This window comes from Pleurodeles waltl, chromosome 1_2, assembly GCF_031143425.1.
Source record: "Pleurodeles waltl isolate 20211129_DDA chromosome 1_2, aPleWal1.hap1.20221129, whole genome shotgun sequence".
Taxonomy (NCBI): Eukaryota; Metazoa; Chordata; class Amphibia; order Caudata; family Salamandridae; genus Pleurodeles; species Pleurodeles waltl.
Window position 1 is genome coordinate 111705378 of NC_090437.1, and position 6000 is coordinate 111711377.

The following is a 6000-nucleotide window of genomic DNA, read 5'->3' on the forward strand; positions in this document are numbered from 1 at the left end:
ATGCTTATGCTTCAAAATAATGTTCCACAATACCACAGTGATATGGCTTATTGTGCTGTGCTATGGTCCCAGATTGGGTTTACCCCTCGGGCCTTTCGTCTCTTCCTTCTTCTTCTCTTTAGTACTGATCCCAGATGGCCGCGCAAGCGGTCACATAACTGGATGAGCTACATCCCTCCTGGGACGTGGCAGACCCCTCTGGGTCTCCCGGATCTCCTCTTCCTTCGGTCTCTAGGAAGCTTTCCTTCGCCAGTGTTGTCTTCAGTTCTCATCCGTCTCTCCCCTGAATCTCCTCTCCAGCCTGCTTTTCTCTTTCTTGTTCCCCTTCCACCGTGTTCCCGTCCACCTCTCTCACAGTGTTTAAATCCGTGTGCCTTTTCATATCTCCAGCACTGTCTTCTCTTCTTCCGGCATCATCGACACATCCACTATGCGTGTTGATATCTTTCCTTCATTCATCCCCCTGGGGCACTGGAGAGGCGGCTCAAGGCGGCCCACTTCCATCTCCTTCATCCAGTGGCTCCCTGTCACAGGAATCAACAAAGGGTTTGTTCTGCTAAAATCACCATCTTCCCAGTTTTCAGGAACAGACAGGCTTGAATCAGAAAACCACATTTTTCAACACAGTTTTGTCATTTTACTGGGACATACCCCATTTCTACTATCTTTGTGCTTTCAGCCTCCTTCCAGTTATGACAGAAATGGGTTTGAAACTGAAAGTGGATCCTGGACAGCTAAACATTTCTGAAAAGTAGAATTCTGAATTCGCAAGGGCATTTGTGTAGATCCTTCAAGATATTCTTACAGAAAGTAGCAGTTGAAATAAAAAAATATTGAAACTGAGTTGAAAAAAACATTCCTTTCCGATTACTTTTTCTTCCGTTACTTTTTCAAACTAGAATAGATCTTTTAAAGCAATACACTGTTATGTTTGCTGGACCATCCTGGTTGCAGGGATATGTAGGTCTTGTAGGTTTGTGAAGAACCCAAGAAACTCAGAGCCAACAAATAAGCTTCACCTTGCAATGGGTTTTCATTGTATACCGGCAATTTCGTTGGTAAAATATATAGAGTGGAAAATAGGTATCAAGGAAACGTTTGTATTTCTGAAATGAAATGGGTGTAAGATAAGGAGCTTAGAAACAGTGGTTATTTGCACTTATCTGAGTTCAGGAGTCCCCTTACTAGCATGTAAATTACAGGGCATTTCTCAAAATGACTTCTTTCTTACACACTGTCTTACATTTGGAAGGCCAAAATGTAGGAAAGACAACTGGCAATAACACTTGTTCTTCAATTCTGTGTTCCCCCAAGTCTCCCAATAAACATGGCACTTCACTTGTGTGGAAAGACCTAGTGCCCCTGACAGGAAACGCGCCAAAATGCAATATGGACACATCACATTTTTCCGTTGAAAAATGATGTTTTTTGCAAAGTGCCTAGCTATGGATTTTTCTGCTGTAGCTCAGCCGGCCCCTAGGGAAACCTACTAAACCTGTAAATTAATGTAAACAAGACACCTAGGGGAATTAAAGGTTGGGTGACTTGTGGGGCTCTCCCTGGGTTCTGATACTTAGAATTCTTTGCAAACCTCAAAATGTGGCTAAAAAACACTTTTCCTTCAAATTTCGGTGCTGCAAAGTTCTGGGATCTGAGGACCCACAAACTTCCTTCCACCAAGTTTTTCCCAAAATCACCTGATCAAAATGGTACCTCACTTGTGTGGGTAGGCTTAATGCCCGGAACATGAAATGCCCCAAAATACAACACAGACACATCACATATTTTCATTGAAAACTCACATGTTTTTTGCAAAGGACCTAACTATGGATTTTGGGCTGTATCCCAGCTGACACCTAGGGAAACCTACTGAGCCTGTAAATTTTTTCAAATTAGACATCTAGGGGAATCCATGACGGGGTGACTTGTGGGGCTCTCACTGGATTCTGTCTCCGAGAATCCTTTGCAAACCGGAAAATTTGGCTAAAAAAACAAAACACTTTTTACTCATATTTTGGTCCTGCAAAGCTCTGGGATCTGAGGGGAGCCACAAACTTCCTTCCACCCAGCATTTCCCCAAGTCTCCTGATAAAAATGGTATGTCACTTGTGTGGGTAGGCCTAGTGCCCGCAACAGGAAACGCCCCAAAACACAACATGGACACATCACATTTTTCCATTGAGTGCAGAGCGGTGGATTTTGGGCTGTAGCTCAGCCAGGACCTAGGGAAACCTACCAGGCCTGTACATTTTTGAAAATTTGTCATCTAGGGGAATCCAGGATGGGGTGACTTGTGAGGCTCTTAATGGGTTCTGTCTCCCAGAATCTTTTGCAAACCTGAAAATGTGGCTAAAAAACAGTTTTGACTCACATTTCGGTGCTGCAAAGCTCTGGGATCTGGGGGAATCACAGACTTCCTTCCACTCAGAATTTACCCAAGTCTCCTGATAAAAATGGTATGTCACTTGTGTGGGTAGGCCTAGTGCCCGCGACAGGAAATGCTCCAAAACACACCATAGACACATCACATTTTTCAATTGAAAACGTGTGTTTTTAGCAAAGTGCATAGCTATGGATTTGGGCTGTAGCTCAGCCGGCACCTAGGGGAACCTACCAAGCCTGTACATTTTTGAAAATATCTCATCTAGGGGAATCCAGGATGGGTTAACTTGTGGGGCTCTCACTGGGTTCTGACTCCCAGAATCTTTTGCAAACCTGAAAATTCGGCAAAAAAAACACTTTTTACTCACATTTCGGTGCTGCAAAGTTCTGGGATCCTAGAGGAGCCACAAACCTCAATCCACCCAGCATTTTCCCAAGTCAGCCGATGAAAATGGTACCTCACTTGTGTGGGTAGACCTAGTGCTCTTGACAGGAAATTCTCCAAAACACAACATGGACACATCACATTTTTCCATTGTAAACTCACGTGTTTTTGAAAAGTGCATAGCTGTGGATTTTGGGCTGTAGCTCAGCCGGCACCTATGGAAACCTACCAAGCCTTTAATTTTTTTTTAAATTAGACATCTATGGGAATCCAGGATGGATTGACTTGTGCGGCTCTCACCGGGTTCCGTCTCCCAGAATCCTTTGCAAACCTGAACATTTGGCTAAAAAAACACTTTTTACTTACAGTTCGGTGCTGCAAAGTTTAATGGGATCTGAGGGGAGCCACAAACGTCCTCGCACCCAGAATTCCCTCATATCTCCTGATGAAAACGGTACCTCACTTGTGTGGGTAGGCCTAGTGCCCACGACAGGAAACGCACCAAAGCACAACATGGACATATCACATTTTTCTAATGAAAACGGACGCGTTTTTTGCAAAGTGCCTAGCTGTGGATTTTTTGCCTCTAGCTAGCTGGCATATACGGAAATCCTACCAAACCTATACATTTTTGGAAAGTATTTCTGTAGGGGAATCTAAGATGGGGTGACTTGGTAGACTCCCACTGGGTTCTTTCACCCATAATCCTCTGCAAACCTAAAAAATGGGCTAAAAACACTCTTTCCTCACAATTCAGTGCTGCAAAGTTCTGGGATCTGAGGGGAGCCACAAACTTCCTTCCACCCAGCATTCCCCCAGGTATCCTGATAAAAATGGTACCTCAGTTGTGTGGGTAGGCCTAGTGCCCGCGACAGGGAAGGTCCTAAAACGTATTATGGTGATAATGATAACTAAGGTGAGTGTACTAATTAGTCCTGGGATCAGGAACCATTTAGGGAAACCTATAAAATCCAGGCATTTCTGAAAAGTAGACATCAAAGGGAGTCCAGGGAGGTATTGCTTGTGAGGATTTCCCAAAGTTTTTTTACCCCAGGATGCCCTACAAAGGTAAAACGTTGAATAAAAGCACTATTCTTCCTTGTATTTCTGTGATGTAAAGTACAGGAATATGCAGGGATCCACAAACTACTTATCACCCAGTGTTCCCCAACTTGTCCTGATAAAAATGCTACCCCACTGGTGTGCCTGGGCTTAGTGCCCATGACAGGAATGGATCATACAGCGGTCAATGGTAGTCCTTCCATGTTGACCCTGGGGTGATCCATTCTTGAAGCAGGCACTAGGCACAGGCACACAAGTGGGGTAGCGTTTTTATCAGGACAAATAGAGAAACGCTGGGTGGTAGGAATTTTGTGGATCCCTGCACATTCCTGTAGTTTGTGTGACAGAAATGCTAGGAAAAATAGAGTTTTTGTTTAATGTTTCACCTTTGCAGGGTATTCTTGGTAAGAAAACGTTGGGGAATCCACAGCAGTCACGCCTCTGTGGACTCCCTCAGGTGTCTAGTTTTCAGAAATGTCTGGCTTTAGTAGGTTTCCCTATATGGCCGCAAAGCCCAGTACCAAAAACGCAGGTGTCCGCCTTACAAAACCAGGTTGTTTTGTGTAGATAATGTTGATGTCTCCACAATACGATTTGGGCCCTTCCCTGTTTTGCCCTGTGCGAAGATAGAGGTTACCCAAACCATGCGAGTCGTCCAGTAGGACTGCAAGGTGGGTTTCTGCACTAACCCCATTTTGAGCGTAAGGCCCAAAAATATCTTAAACTCCGGCAGTGAAGTGGGAGTCCACTGGTGTGTCCTAGAACGGGGCCCTAGAGTGCCTCCATGCTCCCTTAGAAATTGTTATGCATGCAAATTTGTTTGCTGCACAATTTGCTGAAGGAAGTCAACATTCAAAAAGAGATGGACATAGTCGACTGGCAAAAAGTTGGCCGTATCGACTTTACATCCAGCGTCACCAGTGAAAGGTGGAATTTAGGGCTGAACCAAATTGGGGGGATTGCCAAGAGGGCACTCTGTCTGTGTTTGCGGTGCCTGCTCTCTGAGTTGGGCTAACACGCTATTGTCCCATTGCACAGACTGTGCTTGCAAAAGGACAACACAACGGTCTTCATCGTCTCCTTCAGAATCAGTGGAAGAGGAGTTGTCGGATTGGACTCCTCTGACTGAAAAATCACACCCAGAGTCTGCTCTATTGTCCTCTCCCTCAGATGCTTTCTCAGTATCTGTTGTCGCAGTCTCTGATCCTGCATCAGAGCTGTCCTCCATAACTCGTTAGGGCTTGAGCAGCAGTCATCCAACGAGACGCCATCTCTGATACCGGCTAAACTGGCCCTCTAAAACACTAGCCTATGTAGACAGTCACACAATTGCTGGTGGGTGTGTTTGATGTGAGCAACAGTAAATGTCAGTCACCTTACCTTCGCTTCTTCCCTCAATCAGGAGGTTCTCTGAAGACACTGCAAAAAAACAATAAAGACACAGTATTTACTTCACCTTGCCACATATCCATCAACAAAGTTTTTAGCACCTGTGGTGCCCAGTGCAACAGTCATTTGTGGTGCTCCCACTCCCATGACCTCCTCCTCGGATTCCCTCACTACCACCCAGCAAAAGTGCCCTTCATCTCTCTATAGCCCCCCTCCCACATACATTTAATTTGTATTAAAGCGCAGACAATGGCTGGCTTTGCTAATCCACTCAACTTCACATAAAATACAGATTTGATGATTGCAGCAGCCACAAAAACCTTCTGCGCTACTTTAAGGCAGGAAAACTGCCACTAGACAAAAGTCTGATCTTTCTCTAGCAGAAACACAATCACAAGAGTTATGCTGACTTTTTTATTTTTTCCTAAAAGCTACGGTTGAAACACATCAATTGGAGTATGTGCATTGCTTTGAAGGCACGCGCTGTGAGACAACTGATGGCGAATATATGTGTATATATATATATATATATATATATATATATATATATACAGGGAGAGAGTGTTTCTCTCTCCTTATGTATATGTAAAGAGATCACTTTTATATGTGTGTGGTTTCCCTGGGGGCCAATCGCAGCCCCCAGGGAAACCACAAATGCATTGACAAAACTTTACAAAAATTATATCTATCTCTCTCTTGCACTCTATGAAACCCCTCTGGAGACACGGAAGAGCTTCTGTGTCTCCCCCACCCCTCTGTGGCATCGGCGCTGACATCACAGT

At 44.5% G+C, this 6000-nt stretch overlaps 1 protein-coding gene across 1 annotated transcript in view; it reads right to left on the bottom strand.

Moving 5' to 3' along the window:
* NRG1 (neuregulin 1) overlaps positions 1-5242 on the bottom strand; it is a 1391739-nt gene extending 1386497 nt beyond the window's left edge. Inside the window, exon 1 of the mRNA XM_069236759.1 lies at positions 5210-5242. The gene's annotated coding sequence lies outside the window, so the exon portion shown is untranslated. The remainder of the gene's footprint in view (positions 1-5209) is intronic.
* Positions 5243-6000: the final 758 nt, after the last annotated feature.